Raw genomic sequence first — 21404 nt, forward strand, 5'->3', positions numbered from 1 at the left:
TAACTTGGGCTATTTGATTTATGCATAGGTACTCCACTCTAAGATGGCCACCATGTTTAAGCTATGAGTCCTTTGTTTATTTTTCACCTATCACATGAAACTTTATTTATTGTTTGTTTATTGGTTCTGGAATTACCCGTGACCAAGGCGAGTTTCCTCACCGAAACGCGTTGGGTTTGTTCCATGGCTTATCACGATGCTGCATTCTGAATAAATAATGGATTTGGAAAAGCGTACTTTGTTGTGAACTTTTGATCCCTGGATTCTCGAGGAGAGTGCTAATAACGTAGCGCTGCTACGTATTGTGGACCTGTATATTGACACAGGGGAACCTTTGCCCCTGCACTGCACCGCTGTCCTGGTGTCCCGGCGTTGCAAAGGATGTGGACCTGAGAATATATATATATATATATATATATATATATATATATATATATATATATATATATATATATATATATATATATATATATCTTTAAATATCTATATATCTATATATATATATATTCACCGAAAAAACCATAGGTTATAGACCATATATAGTTAGGAATTAGCATTTACAAAACCTTGAAAATTCACTGAAAAAACCATAGGTTATAGACCATATATAGTTAGGAATTCGCATTTACAAAACCTTATTTTACTCACACAAAACCATTGAAATTCCATATATAGTTAGTTGCACTAACTATATATCGCGCACCCGCAATCCACTGCTGATGATGTCACATATTACATCATTCATGACATGGTCAGTGACATCACTGATGACATCTCAAATGACATCACTGATGACATCTCAAATGACATCACTGATGACATCTCATTTGACATTACTGATCACATCACTGATGATATCATTCATGTGATAATACGATGAACCTCTTCAGACTCTAATATAACCTTAGATACAATCAGTGTAAACAGACACTCACAGACTGTCACTCATCCATGGAGTTACTCACACACCTAGTCAGTCATGCAAAGAATCAATCACACCTCCATTTCCTCAACTATACAGTTATACAAACTTTACTTATTCAAACATATACTAACACATATTTACTCTCTTATACAATCCCTGATACAAGTTCACAATGATCCATACAGCCACTCACACATTCACTGGCTCTTATGCACAGTTATTTATATATGTCAACTCTCACATGTACTGTGTTTTACATATGTACTTACTTTGACATGTAGCACTGAGATATCCATTCACTCACCAATACACTCATGCACACAGTCAACCGCCCATACAGCTGTTTCCACATGCACTTTTGAAACCATACATCTAGTGAATCAACTGCTCACACATCTATGCACAGAGTCATACACCTCCCAGCCACCCACACACACACTCAGTCTCCCATACAAATACTTGGGCAACCAATCAATAACCCATATAGTTACTCATATAGCTACTTATCAACACATGCAACAGTTTACAGAACAACAGACATAATGATGCACAAATTAAGACAGTTTAGTCACTAACCCATGCACTCAGTGAGACACATTTAATCACTCACTCATACAGTCAGTCATGCACCTACTAAATCCTTCATCCAGACACTTATACATCCACTCATTCTTCAATATGTAAGACATATTTTAACTTTACAGAAACATACAGTCACTGGATGTTGTCATCAGTGATGTCATCAGTGATGTCATTTGAGATGTCATCAGTGATGTCATCAGTGATGTCACTGACCATGTCATGAATGATGTAATATTTGACATCATCAGCAGTGGATTGCGGGTGCGCGATATATAGTTAGTGCAACTAACTATATATGGAATTTCAATGGTTTTGTGTGAGTAAAATAAGGTTTTGTAAATGCGAATTCCTAACTATATATGGTCTATAACCTATGGTTTTTTCAGTGAATTTTCAAGGTTTTGTAAATGCTAATTCCTAACTATATATGGTCTATAACCTATGGTTTTTTCGGTGAATTTTCAAGGTTTTGTAAATGCTAATTCCTAACTATATATGGTCTATAGCCTATGGTTTTTTCAGTGAATATATATATATACATACATATATAAACATATATCATCTGTATATCTATATAAATACAAACATAAATGCATGCATACATATACTTATATGCATACAGATGCATGTTATTTACATGAAAGTTGAAAAAACACTAATAAAAGCAAAGCTAAAAAGCCACCTCATTACAAACAGAATGGCTTTAACTTTAACGAGGGCGAGATCTATTGCATTTTCAATGCTTGTTTACTTTGGTTCCATCAAGAAGGCATTCAGATGTGTCACACATTTGCCATAAATTCTGAATGTTAGCACTCTAGTTGCACATTAGATCACTGTAGTAAAGCTACTGCTCACCAGGGACGCCTGCTGCTGGTATTCAAAGTGCATGTTTCAGTCTGCATGTCAGAATTTTTTTAATGAAATAGAAGAGGATTTGAGAAGTCACTCAAAATGATCCCTAATTTTTCTTTCTGAAGCACTAATCATACTTTCTATGGCAAAATTAACCCCCTCATGTTGTTCCTTTTTAAATTGAGTGTTTTCAGACTTACCACTTCATTCCAATCAAGATGGCTTCTGGTGTGCCATACTTTTGTCATAAGTAAGACTGTTAGCGCTCTAGTTGTTCTTTAGAACACTCTGGGACATTCTGTCATTGGGCTATACTTGGGGTACATCTGGGTGATATTTGGGCTACATTTAGGCTCTTTTGTCTCTGGTGGCCATCTTGGGAGACTGTATGTCAGAATTTTTTAATGAAATTGAAGAGGGTTTGAGAAGTCACTCAAAATGTGCCCTAATTTTTCTTTCTGCAGCACTAATCATAATTCATATGGCAAAATATACCCCCTCATTTTGTTCCTTTTTAAATTAAATGTTTTAAGAGTTACCACTTTATTCCAATCAAGATGGCTTCAGGTGTGCCATACCTTTGTAATAAGTAGGACTGTTAGCGCTCTAGTTGTTCTTTAGAACACTCTGGGACATTCTGTCATTGGGCTATACTTGGGCTACATCTGGGTGATATTTGGGCTACATTTGGGCTCTTTTGTCTCTGGTGGCCATCTTGGGAGACTGCATGTCAGAATTTTTTAATGAAATAGAAAAGGATTCGAGAAGTCACTCAAAATGTGCCCTAATTTTTCATTCTGCAGCACTAATCATACTTTCTATGGCAAAATATACCCCCTCATGTTGTTTCTTTTTAAATTAAATGTTTTAAGAGTTACCACTTTATTCCAATCAAGATGGCTTCAGGTGTGCCATACCTTTGTAATAAGTAGGACTGTTAGCGCTCTAGTTGTTCTTTAGAACACTCTGGGACATTCTGTCATTGGGCTATACTTGGGCTACATCTGGGTGATATTTGGGCTACATTTGGGCTCTTTTGTCTCTGGTGGCCATTTTGGGAGACTGCATGTCAGAATGTTTTAATGAAATAGAAAAGGATTTGAGAAGTCACTCAAAATGTGCCCTAATTTTTCATTCTGCAGCACTAATCATACTTTCTATGGCAAAATATACCCCCTCATGTTGTTTCTTTTAAATTAAATGTTTTAAGAGCTACCACTTTATTCCAATCAAGATGGCTTCAGGTGTGCCATACCTTTGTAATAAGTAGGACTGTTAGTGCTCTAGTTGTTCTTTAGAACACTCTAGGAGGCTGCAGTAGAACACAAAGGAATCAACTGACAGTCTCTGTCCTTGTTGGATGTACATGTTTTACTGAGAATGTCAGACTTCATTTTCACATGACTGAGAAAGATAATGTGAATTTACAGAAAATATGCTTTCAGTTTAGCTTATAGATCCCCTTCCAAACCACTGTGGGAAACATCATGAGATATTAGTTTTCTTTCAAACAATATTCATGATATCACAGCAGAAGGTTTTTTCACATGGTAAAATCACCTTAGAACCCACCACAATTCCTAAAACGAGTATGGTACCATCAACAAATGATTTATAATGTAACTAAAGTCCTAAAACCCTCTATTAACTACAATGCTTTTTAATGAGGTGCTATCATGTATATTGGTCCCAAGATGGCTGCCAACACTTCTTGGATGAAGTGCTGACAGCCAATCAGATCAGATGTGTGGTTAGGTTCCGCCCAGATATATATCTTTTTTTTAACCTAAATTACTCAAAATCCACTGGAGCACATATATTGAGACCTAGCAAAGGCACATCGGGCTAACGGTCCCTACAATTTTGCCATGGGAAAAACGCGTTTTGATACCCCCCTTTTTTCTCGGCCCCCCCTTGATGAAACCCCCCCAAATTGTCAGGGGCTGCTCAGAAACAAAATGTTCCATTTTCCTGAAAATTTCAGCCAATTCCGTCCACAAACGCCAAAGTTATTAGACATAGAATTTTCAAAAATCCCATAGAGAAAAAATCCTAACTATATATACCTACTGGCGACCGCCAGTAGGTAATATATATATATATATATATATATATATATATATATATATATATATATATATATATATATATATATATATATATATATATATATATATATATATATATATATATATATATATATATATATATATTTATTATTTTTTTCCAAGCATTTGGCTCCCACATATAGGCTGTAGCTAGTTTTATGTTTTTTTCATTTTGTTTATTTTTGTGGAATATGCTTACAATGAAAAATATGAAAACATCCACCATACAGACTTGCCAATATCATACCTTTTGACATTGTAGAGATCATTAGAAAGATCATGCCTTTTATTCCATCTCACCTTCGAAAACTGGTGATCACAGCACTCATCTTATCTAAACTCGATTGTAGGTCAATTTACAACAGAGATTTTAGAGGAAACTTCAGGTCCCCAAATATCAGTCAGCATCCCATGCTTTACAGGAACTCAACTGGCTGCCACTTCAGAAAAGAACCATCATTAAGGCTCTTTTTATTGCCTATAGGGCCTTACACAACTCTGGCCTAAAATTCTTCAGACAAAAGTTCATATGGTACAGACCAGTTAGAATACTGCGATCTGCGGAGAATAGACTTTTAGTAGTACCCATTTTTAGGAAGGCACGGTCGGGAGAAACCAGTTTTGTGATCAGCACCTCAAAGACATGGAGCTCCCTCTCTCTCTATCTTAAAGCATCCCCTAATTTTCTCCAATTCAGGAAAATCCTGAAAACTTGGCTTTTCAATCAATAAGTTGAGGAATGTTGTCCTGTTATTTCACCACCTTTCTCGTTACTGTTTTCCCGGGCAGCGCCAAGACACCTTTTGTTAATCGAGCAGTTTACAAACCATAATAACATAACGGTGCCAGTATAAATTTCAAAGTGGAAAACTTTTATTTTTACATGCGTGCTGATAACCTCAGTTTCATTCTCATATTAGATAGAAAGAAGAAAGAGTCCCTTATTTGACCAGAGGTAAATATTATTTGCTCAAATTAATTTGAGACCTGAAAGAGGTAGAGCTGTCATGCAACCAGCGCCATCACCACCTGACAAAAAAACACTAATAGTCTACCAGTTCCCCCCTCACTGTTAGCTAGCTCTAACTCCCCTAGCTCTACTGCTCACAGCACTGCACTGATTCTCCCCAGGATCCCTTCCCCCAGCCCAACCTGCTATCCCGACATGTTCCCACAGGCCTCTAGGGGTCCCTATCAGTCCGGCCCGCCTCCCCTATCCTATCCATCCCTTCCGAGCACGCAGCTCCATTTCTCAGAACCCCTTCCCTCGGGACACATTCATTCACCACCTACCCTACTTACCCCCGTCCCCACTGGCTCTCTACCACTACAAGGTACCCTGAACCTATCCTCCCAATCCCATTCACACACCTCATTGGAAGGCCGACTTACAAGATAGCACTCTGCCTACAACAACTTAAGGCAAAGGTACACAACCTATTACATATCACTGAGGAACTGTCAGATAACTCCAGACTAAGTTGCTCCACTATGAACAATCATCATCTCTGCTCGCTCCCAGCTAGTGGGTGTACCTGGCTCCCTTCCCACCTATATACAGCGGTCACCTTCCCACATCACCCACACACCCCATAGTTGGGCCTCCACTCCGCACCCTAACAAGCCTTCTCACCCCTCCAGATGTAGAGCCTCCCTCTCATTCTCTCCTACTTTCATATGATCTGGCACATTCCTCCACCATATCAAACTTGCAAATAAATTAAACCATCCCCACTGATCCCTTCAGGGAACCTAGGCCAAACACCAGAACTTTAAATAAGAACCACCTCACTAGTATCACCACCACTTGACCTGCACCAACGGACACCAACATGCTCCTAAACTGTAGATTGGCTGTTAAACATGCTGTGGACATTGTCGACCTCATCCTTGCCCAGGATCTTGACCTTGTAATGTTGACGGAAACCTGGCTAAATGACTCAGCTGCTCACATACTGGACTTTTTAATGCCTCCCAATTATGATATTATTAGGTTGGACAGAACTAGGGTTCAAGGTGGAGGCATTGCTTGTTTACATAGTAGCAATCTAACAGTGAAAGTACTACATGCGGACCTCCTGCTATCTTGTGAATACCCATGCATTGAAGTGACTAGTTGCAACAATCACTAATGCAAAGTGCACACGTTTAAAACCACCCCCCTCGTGACAACCTTCCCTTCAAAGAACAGACCATGGATATTATCTTGGTCAATGCTGATTTCCATGGCACTCAGATCTTACTGGGAGATTTCAGCCCCCACTTGCACAATTTAAATGAAGTGGTGGTCAATAGCCTTAATTCCTTCTTACTTGACCTCAACTTAATCCAAATCTGTGGTAGCCCTAGTCGTATCAAATGAGCTACCTTAGGGGCTGATTATGATGGCGGTAAATCCACGAACGCCAGGCCGGTGGTGAGAACCGACGGCCCGGCAGTCGCAGTTTTATCCCCATCACCCTTAAAATTCCCACTGCCAAATTAGGATGGTGGAGGGAAAGGGAAAGGTACCTCGGCGGACCGAAAGAATGTCCACCGTGGTCCCGCAGGGTGGGCCTTTTCCGCCTGCCTTGCAGGACCAGGTACAGGGGGTCTATGAAGGCGGTGAATGGTATTTGGGTGCCTGTCTTTTGCGGCTGAGTTCCTGCTGCAAAAAGACAGGCGGAAAATGCCTTTGGGGGCCCGTTGCGGGCCCCCAGTGGAGTGGAGTGTGCGGTCCTGCACATGGGGGGTACCTATTGTACCCCCCTACATTTGCATTTACAAGGTGGCAGACACCGCACTGTGCCTTCCACGTTGTACATGCAAATGTGAAACATGTATTTTTACACACCTGCCACAATGTAAACATACAGGATGCGCCCACCAGTATGGCGGGCGCATCCTAGTTTTTTTTCCGGGACTGCCGCACCTATGGCAGGTGGTCCCTTTTGCACCACGATGGCGGGCGGACTTTCGACCCCTTAGATCTTGTCATTGGTAAGCCCAACACCATCCTCCTGGATTCGATCCTCCCATGTGATTGGACAGACCACTATTGCATCACCTTCCTCATCTTGGAATCGGTAAGAACAAGTAGAGCGCAGCCTAAGAATCCAAAACAGTTGAAAAGATGTTTATGGAATATCAACTTGCACGACAATTGTCAATGCATCACTTCAGCAAGGTGCTATTCCGGATTGCCAAAAATCGGGTCAAGTTACCCCGATTCTAAAGAAACCATCTGCTAATCCCACGGACCGCCATCACTTTCTCCCAATTTCTAACATGCCCACCTTGGCAAAGCTCTGGAGAAATGTGTGCTCGCCCAACTTTGTAACCACATCGACCATTTCCAACTCCTGGACCAATGCCAATCTGGTTTCCGCCCAGGCCATAGTACAGAGTCTGCGCTAAAGACCATTGTCAATGATGCCCTAAGAATGTTGGACCATAATGAGTCATGCCTATTGATCCTTCTTGACCTTTCGTCAGCATTTGATACTGTCAAACACGATAACCTAATTGACCTCCTGGAACACAGGATAAGGCTGTCTGGGCCTGTACTTAACTGGTTCTCTTTGTTCCTTCAGAATAGATCCCAAAGTTTCAAGGTGAATCAATCCCTGTCCCATCCTGCACCAGTCAATCAGGGGGTTCCCCAAGGTTCAGCACTTTCTCCCACACACTTTAACCTGTTCATGGAGCCTCTGACAGAAATTCTTAAATCATCCAGCATTCACTATCACGTTTGTGGACGATACCCAACTATACCTGAAGATCGCCTCCCCCCAGGAAATTCAATCCCTCAAATCAGTCCTGTTGGAAACACAAAGCTGGCTGACAAGTAACCACCTGAAGCTCAATGCTCTAAAAACGGAATTCCTCCTAATCTCATCCCACAAACAATCTCCGGTCATGGAACAATGGTTGAATCAGCTCACTGCTCTTAACTGTAGACCTCACCTTGTGGATTCAGCATCCTCTCTGGGTATTATATTAGACAAAGTCTGAACATGTAGAAGCACATCAGTACCCTCACCAAAGGAGAAAACTTCCAACTTAGCATCCTAAGGGAACTCAAACCCTATCTCCCTGCTCATGACCTAAAGGTTGCAGAGCAAGGATTAGTGATCTCTATGCTGGACTATGGTAGCACAATGCTCTGCGGCTTGCCAAGAGTGAAGATGTCTAGCTTTTGTATCTCCGTGCGTGGGCGCCCGCGGACGCCCTCCTCAACCACACCCAGGGGTGGGTCCCTCTGCCACCGGGCCAGCGGGAGGGACGCGGAGGGAGAAACACGGGCCCGCGGGAGGCCGCCTCCATCACGTGCTCTCTGGCCCATCACTTGCTCTCTGGCTCGGGGGCCTCTCCCTTCCGTCCCTGCCCCACCAGGTGCGGGGACGGGGCCACACCATCCCTCGTGGCTCGGCTGGGCGACCAGTTGGCCTGGGCCACCGGCCGGATCTGCTGCTCCCGGGCAAGTTGGGCAGGGAGGCGAGCAGCAGCCACCCAGGGGGAAGGAGCCTCCAGAGCGGTAGGCCCCGGTGCGCCCACCCACCTCGCTGGACTGCAAGGGCGACTGGGTAGAGAACCCTCCCAGGCCATCCGGGGGCGCTGGGCTGTCCCGGGACATCTGGTCGCCTGGTTACGCGACCAGTTGGCCCTGCGGGCTGGGTGACCAGATGGTCCTGTGGGCTGGTGGCCGGGCTAACTCCAACTTTTGTCCTTCCTCAAAGTTCTGTAAGCCCCCACTACTGTCATGTAGATAGGTTTTGCCTTCACACTGTGTTATGTTAGCATGAGTTTATTAGAAGTTTAAATGCCATTTTCCTTTTCTGTAGCCTCTGCACATGACACATTTTGTTATTAAAGCTTATCGCCTAGTAGAATATTTAGCTTAACACAAGATTAACATGTTTGCTTATAATATCAGCCTTGCTTGGTAAGCTATGTCTGAACAGTGAGTGCCGAGGCCTTCAAGGTTATTTCAATACAGCACTTGTTGTTTGGTTTGATCAGCGCACGGTTTAGACATAATACATATGCAGCTGTGGCCAACTCTGGTTTTTAGGCGCGATTAATATTGCACTGCACAGAGCATGAACACACACACTTGATGAATATTCGCATGCAGAGAGTTGGTGCAGGAGATGATGTGATCCCTTCCTGCTAAGACCAGAGGTATGGGCCCGCCCTTCTAAACCCAAAAAGACCTTCTGTAGATATAATATAATATAATAGCAAGGGAGGGTAAACTGAGGTTCTATTTAGACCTTTCCCTTTTAGCATTTTAACATGCTTTCACACTTTGCATTTGATGGAATAGTAACTATGCTGCTAACCTTGTTCCTTATAATATGCTTGCTTGTATTAGCTAAGATACTGCGTTGAGAACACTGCATTAGAAATAAATATTTCAAACTTGCATGTGTCATCATTTACTCCTCGTTCTGGACTGATATGTTAGTATAACGAAAGAGTGTTCATGTGTTCCACGTTACCTGAGGTGTTCCACGTCCATGTTCTGAGTTGTTTAATCATTGGGGTGTGCAAGAACCAATGAGACACTGATTGCTAGTCTGGTAGGGGATTTTGAATACTAAGGTGAGTTTTGGCACACCTTAATTCACTGAGGTTCCAAGTCTCTATGCACAGTTCTGTGTAGGAGCAGGGTCCCTGCAACACTACGTGGGGGCTTAATAGTCGAGAAAAAGGGGCTCTCCGGGCAGGCCGTCAGGGAGAGGACATGGCCTGGGCTTAACCCTCCTTGGTTACAGCCCAGGGTCCGGGTGCTGAGGACAGGGGGTCCATCGGGGCCCCTGGGAGGCTCTCCCTGGCCCGGCTAGGGTTGGTAAGCTGGGCCTGGGGCCTGGGGCCTGGGGCTTGAGCTCCGTCCTGCAAGCAAACCGAAGATCCAGGAGTTCATCCGGGCCAAGGGAGGCTCTCCCCGGCCTGGCTAGCGTTTCGGAAGCAGGGACCGGGCCCAGGGCTTGAGCTATGTCCGGCAGGCAATGGGAGGGGCTGGAGCCTCCCCATCCTACAAGCCGGCAGAGGGTCCGGGTGTTCATCGGGGCCAAGGGAGGGCCTCCCTAGCCCGGGCTGTGACTCAGGTTCAGATCATGGGTGCTACATATATACTGGGAGGTACATAGGGTGGTATATCTAGTATGACCAGTACTGCTGGTAAAGAAGTAAAAAGCAATATGTACATTGCATCATAATCATAAGACAACGAGAAAAACATTTTACATTTATCTGCTGTGATGTCCTTCTTGGCGGCTAGTGTGTATGTGATTTTAAGCTGGTCCTTCTTGTCATGTGGAGCTTCATTTGTTTCTCCTAATCTGTTTACTGTTTAGATTCCAGGACGGAATATCCCTAATGAGGGATGGAATCGAGGTTCGTGAATTTCTGCCAATCAACAGTGCTTTCGCAAGGATGCGAACAGAAAGAAAAAAAAAAATCAAGCAATAGAAGGAGGATTACCTATCATGCTTCCTGATTCTTTTTTCCCTTCTTGCAATGAGCGTTCTAAACCTCCAATGTTTAATTGTTATTTTTTGTCTTCCCCTATGTAGTGACCTCCTTGCTGTGTATCGCTTCCACTCGTCGCCCATTCTTCCCTCCTTCCAACATGTGTAATTTTGTCTCTTGGAATGTTCGTGGTCTTGGTCATCCTGTCAAGCGTCAGAAGGTATTGTCTCATTTAACCAAATTTCATTCACAGGTTGTCTTTCTTCAGGAAACTCACTGCTCGGACATTGACTCTCTTAAACTGAAGAGACAATGGGTGGGTCAGGTTGTGTTTTCTCCTGCGGTCAACAAAAAAGGAGGGGTCGCTATATTATTTCATAAGGCTTTAAATGCACAAATTATCTCTTCTCAAAATGATGATGAAGGTCGTTGGGCAATGGCAAAGGTTGCTATTCACAACAAGACGATGGTCTTATTAAATATTTATGGACCTGTTCGTCCAGACCCCAAATTTTGGAAAGACATTAAATTGCTTATTGCTTCCATTGACTGCCCTAACTTCATCGTTGCTGGTGATTTTAATCAATGGTTGGACCCTTTTTCAGATCGCTTGTCTTCGAGTAAATTTCAACCTGATAAAACCCATAAGGCTTTTCAATCTGCCATTGCCTCTCGTCCTCTGTATGACTCGTGGAAAGTGTGTAATCCTGATTTACTAGAATATACTTTTTTTTCTAATGTCCACCATACACGTTCAAGGATTGATTATATTATGATTAGTAAGTCTCTCCTTCCCTCCCTTCAAAAATCTGTTATTGGCTCTATTTTCATTTCTGACCATGCTCCGGTCTATACTACCCTAGATCTATCCATTAGTCCCTCTAGTTTTAGTCGTTGGAAATTTAACTCTTTTCTTTTATCTGATGCCACTTTTATGAAAAAATGCACTGAGTTTTTTAATGAATATTTTTCCTTCAATGACCCCGTTGATACCTCCATTCCTAACACTTGGGATGCTTTTAAGGCTTCTTTTCGTGCTTTTACTATTTCCTATGTTTCTGCCAAAAAGAAGCTTAATAAGCAAAAATATGAAGATCAACTTAAACATATTAAAACACTTGAACATACTTATTTCTCCTCCAAATCCCCATCTGCCCTTCAGGACTTGATTCATGCCAAAACTGCTCTTAATAAGATTATAACTAATGAAGCTTGTCATACCCTCCTTAAAATAAAATCTAAATATCATGGGGGTCAGAACAAAGCAGGTAAAATGTTGGCCAATTACTTGAAAATCAAATCTGAACGAAAAGATGTCGGTCCAATTTTTAATGACTCACTCAACAAACTGGTCACCTCTGATGAAGACATTGCTGAGGTTTTTCACAACTATTATCAAGCTCTATATACAGATGATACGCATCCTTCTGAGGCTAACTTAACAACTTTTTTTGAAGGCCTTCCCTTTCCCCCAGCCCTTCCTGTTGAATTTTCACACCTAGAACGTGACATTACTCTTCAAGAGATTACCTCAGCTATTCATTCCCTTAAGAAATCAAAAGCCCCTGGTCCTGATGGCCTACCAATTGAATTCTACTCCTCCTTTCATTCTTTTTTTGCTCCCAAACTCCTCCAATTATTTACTTCTTTTATTTCTGAAGCTAAGGCCTCTGGATCATTTTTGGATGCACTCATTGTTATCATCCCGAAACCCGATAAGGACCATTCCCAATGTAAAAATTTCCGCCCCATATCCTGAATTAATTATGACTGTAAAATTTTTGCTAAAATTCTTGCCTCTCGCCTTGATTCCATTATCCCTCGCTTAATCAACACAGACCAGGTGGGGTTTGTTAAGGGCAGACTCGCAGCTGATAATGCCCGTCTTTTTTCCAATGTCCTCTCTCACAGTAAAAATGTCAAAACCCCATTAGCAGCCCTATCCCTAGATGCTGAAAAAGCTTTTGATCGTATTAATTGGCAGTACATGTTTCGAACCCTTACTTGGTTTGGTTTTGGTCCAAATTTTATAGCATTAGTCAAACTCCTTTACTCCTCCCCTCGTGCCAGCATTTTTGTTAACAATCAATTTTCCAAATTCTTTTCTTTAACACGAGGCACAAGGCAAGGTTGTCCCCTTTCTCCTTTATTATTTATCTTATGCCTTGAACCCTTTTTACAACGTATTCGTTCTAACCCCCATATCACTGGTTTAAAATTCTCCTCTGTCGAAACCAAACTCTCAGCGTACGCTGATGATGTCCTTATCTACATGTCCAATCCTGAATCATCCCTCCCGCCCTTTTTAGATGAAGTTCAGTTATATTCCTCTATATCAGGTTATAAGCTCAATTTATCCAAAACAGAAGTGCTTCCCCTTAACCCTTTGCGTTTTCAATATATGTTTAATAACACTGACTTTGCATGGTGTCCTTCTAAAATTAAGTACCTCGGCATATGGTTTTCTTCCTCTCTAAAAGATACCCTTAAAATAACATTTGATTCGTTAATTAAGAAAATTCAATCCCTTTTGCAGATTTGGTCTCCCCTATTTCTTTCTTGGTGGGGTAGATTGGACACCATCAAAATGATGATTACCCCTCATGTTTTATATACAGTCTTTATGCTTCCCTTCAAAATCCCTAAATCCTATTTTTCTCGTATCAATTCTATATGCACAAAATTTTTGTGGAATAATAAACATCCCCGCATTGGGTTACATAAGTTGGTTCGTCCTAAAAATGAAGGTGGTGTTCGTTTCCCTGATTTTGGCTCTTACCATTCTGCCTTTCTTATCAAACAATCCTTCTCCTTGGCATATGATTTCCTTGATACTCCTGTTCCTAAGTGGGTGCTCCTGGAACGCTCTTTTTTAAAAGATTTCTCATTTCAACATGTTCCTTTCATGTCAAATTGTACTTTTATATCCAAGTATCCTATTCTGAAATATTGCCAATCTACTTTGCAAAATATTTTTTTCTCTACCCTTTCCCCTCTACAATGTTTTTTATCATCTGTAGTTTGGTACAACAAATTTCTTAGGTATAAAGGTAAATCATTCTATTTTAAACACTGGAAAGAAAAGGATATAATGTTTGTACACCAGTTTTTTCTTGATTCTACTCTTCTTTCTTTTGTAGAGTTGCAAAATAAGTTTAACTTACCCTCCTCTTTTCTTGTTGAATATTCTATTATAATCTCTGCTATTCAATCTCACTTATCTTCTTTATCTTCTTCCTCTGATTCGTTTTCCTCTTTCACTCCTGTCACTCCACTTTACCCTCTCTTTTCTACCCAACAACCTAAAGCTGCTCTTGTATATTCACTTTTATTGTCTAATTGTTCTGTTCGAACTAAGTCTACAGTAGAGACTGCTTGGGAAACTGATCTTGATGTCTCTTTTGACATTGCATTGTGGGATCGTTTATGGTCTAGACTCTTCAAAGTTTCTGTTGCTGCACGCATTACTCAATCCTTACTTTTTATTTACCACAGAGTTGTTATTACCCCGGTTACTATACATAAATTTTCTCCAACCTCCTCTCCTTTATGTTGGTCCTGTTCCAAAGTTCCTGGTACTCTACAACACCAAATTTACCATTGTTCCCCAGTTTTATCTTTCTGGACTGATGTTTGGATTATATGTATGAAAATGTTATCTCTTTCTTCACAATTGTCTTTTATGCACATATTTTTAGGTTCTTTATCGGATGATATTGATATTGTTGCACCCTCTTCTGCTAAGTTGTTAGACCTTTGTATTGCACTTGCATTTAAAGTTATTTTATCGTGTTGGAAAGATAATTCAAAACTCTCGGTCCACACATGGTGGAATTATTTATGTGACGAACATAGAATTTCTATAGCCTCTTCTACCTCTCTTCCTTTGAAAATTAAATCTGACTTATTATGGCTTCCCTTTACTTCCTATCTCTCTTCCAATCCTTCTCCCTTACCGCGTGCTTCTTGCCCTCCATGATCCCTTAATTCTACTTCCTTTTTCCCCTCTTTCTCCCCTCTTCTCTTTCCCTGTCTTCTGCTTTCCTCCTTTTCTTTTTTTCCTTTCTATTTCCTTTCTTCCTTCTTTCTTCTTTCTATCTTTTCATACCTTTCTTTTCTCTATATAAATTACTATAGTTTGATGTCTCTTAATTACTATCATACTCATATGTACTTGTTCCTAATTTTTTATGACATGTTTCTTATATTGCTTTTTAATGCTTAATAAAAATTTCTTAAACAAAAAAAAAGAAGGAGGATTACCTGGATCTTATAAAATGATAAATAATAATTGTATACCTGACCTGTGTCTTGAATCTCCTGTACATCTTCGTTGTCTCCAGCAAAATGCACCTCTCCACCAATCTGCCTGAACCAAAGTGCACTATTGTATGGAAAGGAAGGTGGAGGAAAGGTTAGAGCAAAGCTCAAATGTTTTTGGCCTACCATGAGTCAGAAAAGTATTGACCAACATAATACTGGTCACTGCTGTTTACTGCACCTCAACTGGAGTTTATAACATTAAGAACACCTAGCTGCACTTTTATTGATTGCTTTCCATGTTCCTGTGACACCCCTTTCTTGCCGTTCTAAAGCTTAAACAAGTGTAACCATCTGACTGAGAGTATGCTTCCTGTTTCCTTCCAGAGTTATTTTGTGGGGCACCAACAGCAGTAATAGGGTAGAGAAGTCTATTCTCAAATGACTGCCCCATCACTAGTTCCTTACAATACTTTGCCTGGGCCAGACTGCGGTCGATCCGGAGTCTAAGGTGTTGCTTCCACCCTCTCTGATGGCTCACAGGGGAAGATGTAGGGAATAAAACGGCTGAAGCTATTGCGACATTCAGTGAGATTATGTGACAATACTCTCTGCACTGCTGGGTGGCACATTGCCAAAAGCGCTGTGCCCACACATGCTGATGGACATCAGTCCGCTTGTATCCACTTCCAGACTCGCCAGAACAGGGGGAGAGGATCATTATTCCCCAGGCCAACATATTTGAGTGTCCCATGATCGTGCAGTAAAAATGTATAGATTTTAAAGCAAAACTGTCTTCTTCAAAAACTATGGCCAATTCCACTAGATGGTGCTGGGTCTGCTGTTTTTCTACTTTCTCTACAGCTAGTTTAACCTTTGAAATAGGATATCCCCCTTTGAAAGCCCCACTTCAATTTTGTTGATCCAAGCCCCTCAAAAATTTCAGAAACCCCTGACCACTTCACCAGGTAATTTGTCCATCATCAATACAAACCACTTGCCTGTTGCCTCTCACCCACATTCACCAGTTCAATCTACTCTGAAAACAAGGTGGTAGGGTTGTTACCTGGCCCGTATTATTCACACCTGCCTGTTATATTAATTTATTTTACAAAATAGTTTATTAGTATTTTTCTACAATCCCAATAAACTTGACAATCAACGTCTTTTTCCTATACATAGACGTCTGGCACTGTACACATAAAGTCAGGGGAATTACATAGACCGTTCCTTTATGTATGGTAATGATTCTCATATTTTTCTTTCTAGAGATATCTTAATAGGCATTTCAAAGGCATAAACATCAAGCCAGTTGAAGAAAAAAAGAAACAGCACTCATAATTATTTACAATCTCTCATCTCCCTGATGGAGAGCACTCCATGCATGTACCACGACACAGGCTTGTCAACCTGGTGCGTGTTGTTAAGCACACTCATTTTCCTTCATTGCTGATGCCAACACATCGCGGTAACCGGGGAATACATTCTCATATTTCAGTGGTTAAATCTCAATATGCTCCTTGTGAGTCAATAGTGACTATGTATCACTTAAACATAAAACTATTCCCTCAGCCACAACTCTCATGCCCGGTACTTTAGGCATTGCCTGTTAAGTATGACTGTGTTGTGCCAAGCTACCAGAGGGTGAGCACAGGTTAATTTAAGTTGTGTATCTGACTTACCGTGACTAGGAATGTGGCTCCTGCTTGGACGGGGTGTATACTATACCCACCAGAAGCCTTATTTTCTAACACCCACTTATGCCCGAGCTGCTTCTGGTGAACTTTTGCCTCTCATGGTGTCTCTAAGAAGATTGACACGCTGTAGTCGGCAGAGCATATCAACTCTGAGCACCATCTCGCCACTTGAGGCCCAGTCGAGTTTTTCCAATTAATGTAATTTGTCGTTTGGCCAGTATTAAGGTTAGGACTATGAAACTTGAGGTTATTTTATGTTTAGCCAGCCTAGGGGACAACCCCAGTAAACAAGTTGTGGGGAGGGGTGGTATATTGAAAATCTGTTATATCATTTGCTATTTCCAGCCCCTTCGCCCATATTCAGTAAGGTGCAGACAGCTCCACACCATGTGTAGCAACTCTGCCTCATCCTCACCACACCTGGGGGCGTTGATTTTGTGTTCTGAATATATTTGTTAATCTTGAAGAGCAGATCCTGTGCACATGCTGATGAAATCGGTGGTCCTGCAGTCAGGACGCAAATTTACATGATAATGGAAAATACGTGAAAGGTTCAAAAGATCAAACACAAAGGTTCATGTAGGTGAAAATGTTTTTTATAAGTCAATTGTTGGTCAGTACAGAAAATAATAGCCAGCCGACACGTGTTTTGTCACACCGTGAAGGAGATGTGACTCTTCAGGGCTAGGAAGGACATAAAGTAAAATAATAAAAGGAAAAATTGCAATTTAAACTGGGGTAAACAAAATGATTCATCAACAATTGAAAGGTTAATGTGAAATACCGTGAGGGAGAAATTACTGAGTGGATTGTGGAGACTCTATGGTGCAAAAGGCATGATAAGAGATGACATTAAGTACCATGACGCCCAAATATAAGTGTGAAGTGCATGAAACGTATTTAAAATCGTGGGCAAAATGTTTAGGAATGGGAGGACTTGATGTCACAGAGTACTGTTGCAGGTCAGTCTAAGAGAAGACAAAAAACAAACAAGATATTGTTGCAAAGTGAGCAAAAGGTGAAGTGTATCGATGTGAATAAAAACAAGTGCCTGACATGAGTATCTAATAGAAGGTTGCCTGTGCTGGTGGTCCAAAAGACAACAACAGTAGCGGTGACAATACAGATTCAATCTTACCTGTTCTAAATGGGTAGCATTGTAGCGTCATAAAACAAGCGTGATAAGTATGACATTGGCGCTATGTGGTAGGCACGAACATAGAAAAAGTAGATGATAGGTAAATAGCGAGGCAAACGAGAAGCAATATAACATCATTCAGTAATATGAGCGCGAAGGATACACCGGATGGATATAATCGGAAGAAAAACACATGAGTAACATGTAATCATTTGCGACGGAGGTCCGAACACTCAAAATATATAAGTGTCATAGTCCAGAAGGCGAGGAGAGATTATGTGGATATTGTGTAATTTATAACAGTCAAAGTTATCTGACACAAGAGACATACAATGTGGTGTTTCTACAGTAATCATGGTAAACAGCTATTAAAAAAAAAAACATCCTGTAGGCATAACAGTGCGTGATTGAGATCAGAGACAACAACAACCATTACTCCCTCCTGGCTTAACACTTACACCATTGGCTTCCATAAATGTGGTTGTTGTGGAGCATGCAAATGGGCACGTAGTGGAACGAAAGAGTTCACGGATTGGAGAAACTGAAAATTCCTTATCACTCGAAACGTCAATTGTAATACCCGGTATGTTGTGTACATCATTGAATGCCCCTGCAAAAAATACTATGTAGGGATTACCATCAGAGCACTAAAAGAACGCATCATGGAACATGTGAGGGCCATGCAGAACGGAGATGCCAGGTATCCCATGGCTTCACATATCAACATGTGTACCACGCAAGGACCCAGTAAAAGTATAAGCTACTTTGGTATTGACGTCATGGAACCATGTGCCAGAGGTGGCACAGGGTTCCAACTAAAACTCAGCTTGGTTCCAGCTAAAACTCAGAAGACTTGAAGCAACCTGGATCATGCGCCTCCAGGCAGTAAAATACGGGCTCAACATTGACCACGAGCTACAATATTTCCTCGGCTCATAAACGCTACCACACTTACTTGCTGTACTGTGGTTTTATAACAATGTTTCAAAATGTTTATTCAACGTACCAACTATCTGTAATGCATTCTCATGTATATGTTTGCATGCTCTGAAGTTTTTTGATTGTCCTTTGTGATACTGTATATAAAATTGCATATATTTTCTCATCTTCTTTACCCTCCTCCGGCGCATCCTCCCTTTGGCACTTACTTGGCCCCTTTTCTGGTCCCTCCTGTCCTTTCTACCCTTCTTGCACCTTTCGTTTATCTTTTTTTTCTCGTACTATACGATCCACACACCACAGGACTCCACATTACTATGTGGTCCCCTGCTCAGCCAGACGGAATCGCCCGTTTTTTTTATTCTCTCTCACATACTATTATTTTAATGATCCTTTTCGTGTTTATTGTAACTTTCACTGCCAACCTGCACACATAACACCGTATTTCTGGTGTTTACTTCTTTTTTGGCTTACCCATTCTCTACTCCTCGGGCTCTGTCCCCTTCGCGTGGGCAGGGTTTTAATTCCTTTCATTCCACAAACCTCACTTCCTACCAGAGAGTCCAAACACGTTCTAGTCTTTTCTGATGTCCATCAGCATTGCTTTTCCCATTTTTGTAACTTCCACTTTGAGAGCTGTGACGGGGTGCTAGGAGAGCCCCGAAACAACCCGGAGTGGTGGTCCGCCGCTCCTCTCTCACCTTGCCCATTGTCCCCACAGCTGCGAGTGGAGAGAGAAACATGACGGCTGCTGGATACCACCTGAAACAGGACCTGGTTCCTTTAAGTGGAACGACGAGGATGGCGCAGCCCCGCCCCCTTTCTACGGAGCGACGTCAAAAGGCGGAAGTGTCTCTTCATCGGCGGACGGCGTTTCCCTGGAGGTAGACGGTACGGAGAGGAGAAGGAGCAACGCGAGTGTGTATCCGGAGGAGGACGACGGAGCGCAGACGAGCCCAGCTGATACCATCAAGCCTGGAGGCCAACGTTTCGGTGCATCGCCCGCCACGGTCCCGAGGGAGGAACGTGGCTTAACAAGGTACGGGGCAGAGTTGCGGGGTGGGTGGGACGGAGTAGTCTCCCTACCGAGTGAAAGCCGCTGCCGAGTGTAAATAGCGTCCCATGTGCCCCTCCCTTCACGAGCACTGAGAGCACTACGTGACGTTAGTAAAGTTCACTGTCACTTGGTTTCCTTCACTTCCCCTACCCCTCCACTGATTATACTGGACGTCCCAGTAACCGTTATTTTCTCCATTTTTGCATTCTGGGTATTGCGGTCCCGACGAGGAAGACCAGATGCCGGCGGGCTGCCAAGACCGGAAACCTTCCTCCAAGTCAGCGGGAACCACGGATTAGACTAACGAAAGTACTCTGAATTCCCCGTTACCCGGACTTTGTTATTGTTCCCTTGCAAAGAGACTAAAAACCCCCTTTGAACACTCTGTTTGTTATGCAGAGGAAGACATATATCCCAATAAAACACTCTTTAAAATCACTTATTAAGGATCCAACCTTTGTGTTCACACCAAGTTCGGTAGTATCTGAAGGGCAGTTACCAGCTGAGCAACCCCCCCTGGGACAAGAGCCCATGTTGCTTTCATTTACTTAGCACACCTTATTTTTCCAACTCCCTCACTTCCGTTTGAAAGCCATTGTCCGCTTTCTACCTCTACGTGCAGGATCCTAGCAACGCCCACCGCACCGCGTCACTAGTTGACAGCCTGAATATCTTCCTGTCTCCCACACACCGGCGTCGGCTCCACTACCCGGACCTCGCTACCTGGACGCACGGACCTGGTGCGCTCTCTTTTTTTTTCTGCCCTAGGTAAGTCTGTCTTTTTGTCCCCTCGATACTCATACCCCACCCGCACTCTGTACGTTTCTACTCACCGCATCCCCCTTTTCCCTCCAGGTTACCTCGGAAAGTTTTTGGACGTACACTTCCACTACTTTCACTCCCATTTGAGGCACGGGGTACCTAGTGGAGAACTTGACCTTACGGGCCAGGCGGCGCAGGGCACGCCTAAGATCTCCGGGTTCACCTGCTTTGGCAGACAGTGACACGTGACACTCTGTTAAGCATAGAAAAGCAGATTTATTAGCTGCAGCTAAGCACAGTGGTCCTGTAAGTACACCAATGGTAGGTTCTCAGGAGACTGCCACTACATTCCGTGGCGCATAAGGTATTATAGTACACAAGTTTACAATGCCATCTCCGAAAACATACAAAATTGACGAATAAGAATATTTGAAAACAAGTTATCGAATGTCCAAAACACACCCTCCTTTTGTGGAAAATAATACGGTTTGGTAAACATTATCTGCGTCATCTTGCCCTTTTCCCCCGAATGTCACACTTTTTGTCGTGCACACCCGCCATTTTAGGTGCCTTGGTCAGAACCACACTCTGCACGCCGCTGACCCCTAGCACGGCTCTTCACCCT

This window comes from Lissotriton vulgaris, chromosome 3_1 (assembly GCF_964263255.1).
Source record: "Lissotriton vulgaris chromosome 3_1, aLisVul1.2, whole genome shotgun sequence".
In the NCBI taxonomy this organism is placed as follows: Eukaryota; Metazoa; Chordata; class Amphibia; order Caudata; family Salamandridae; genus Lissotriton; species Lissotriton vulgaris.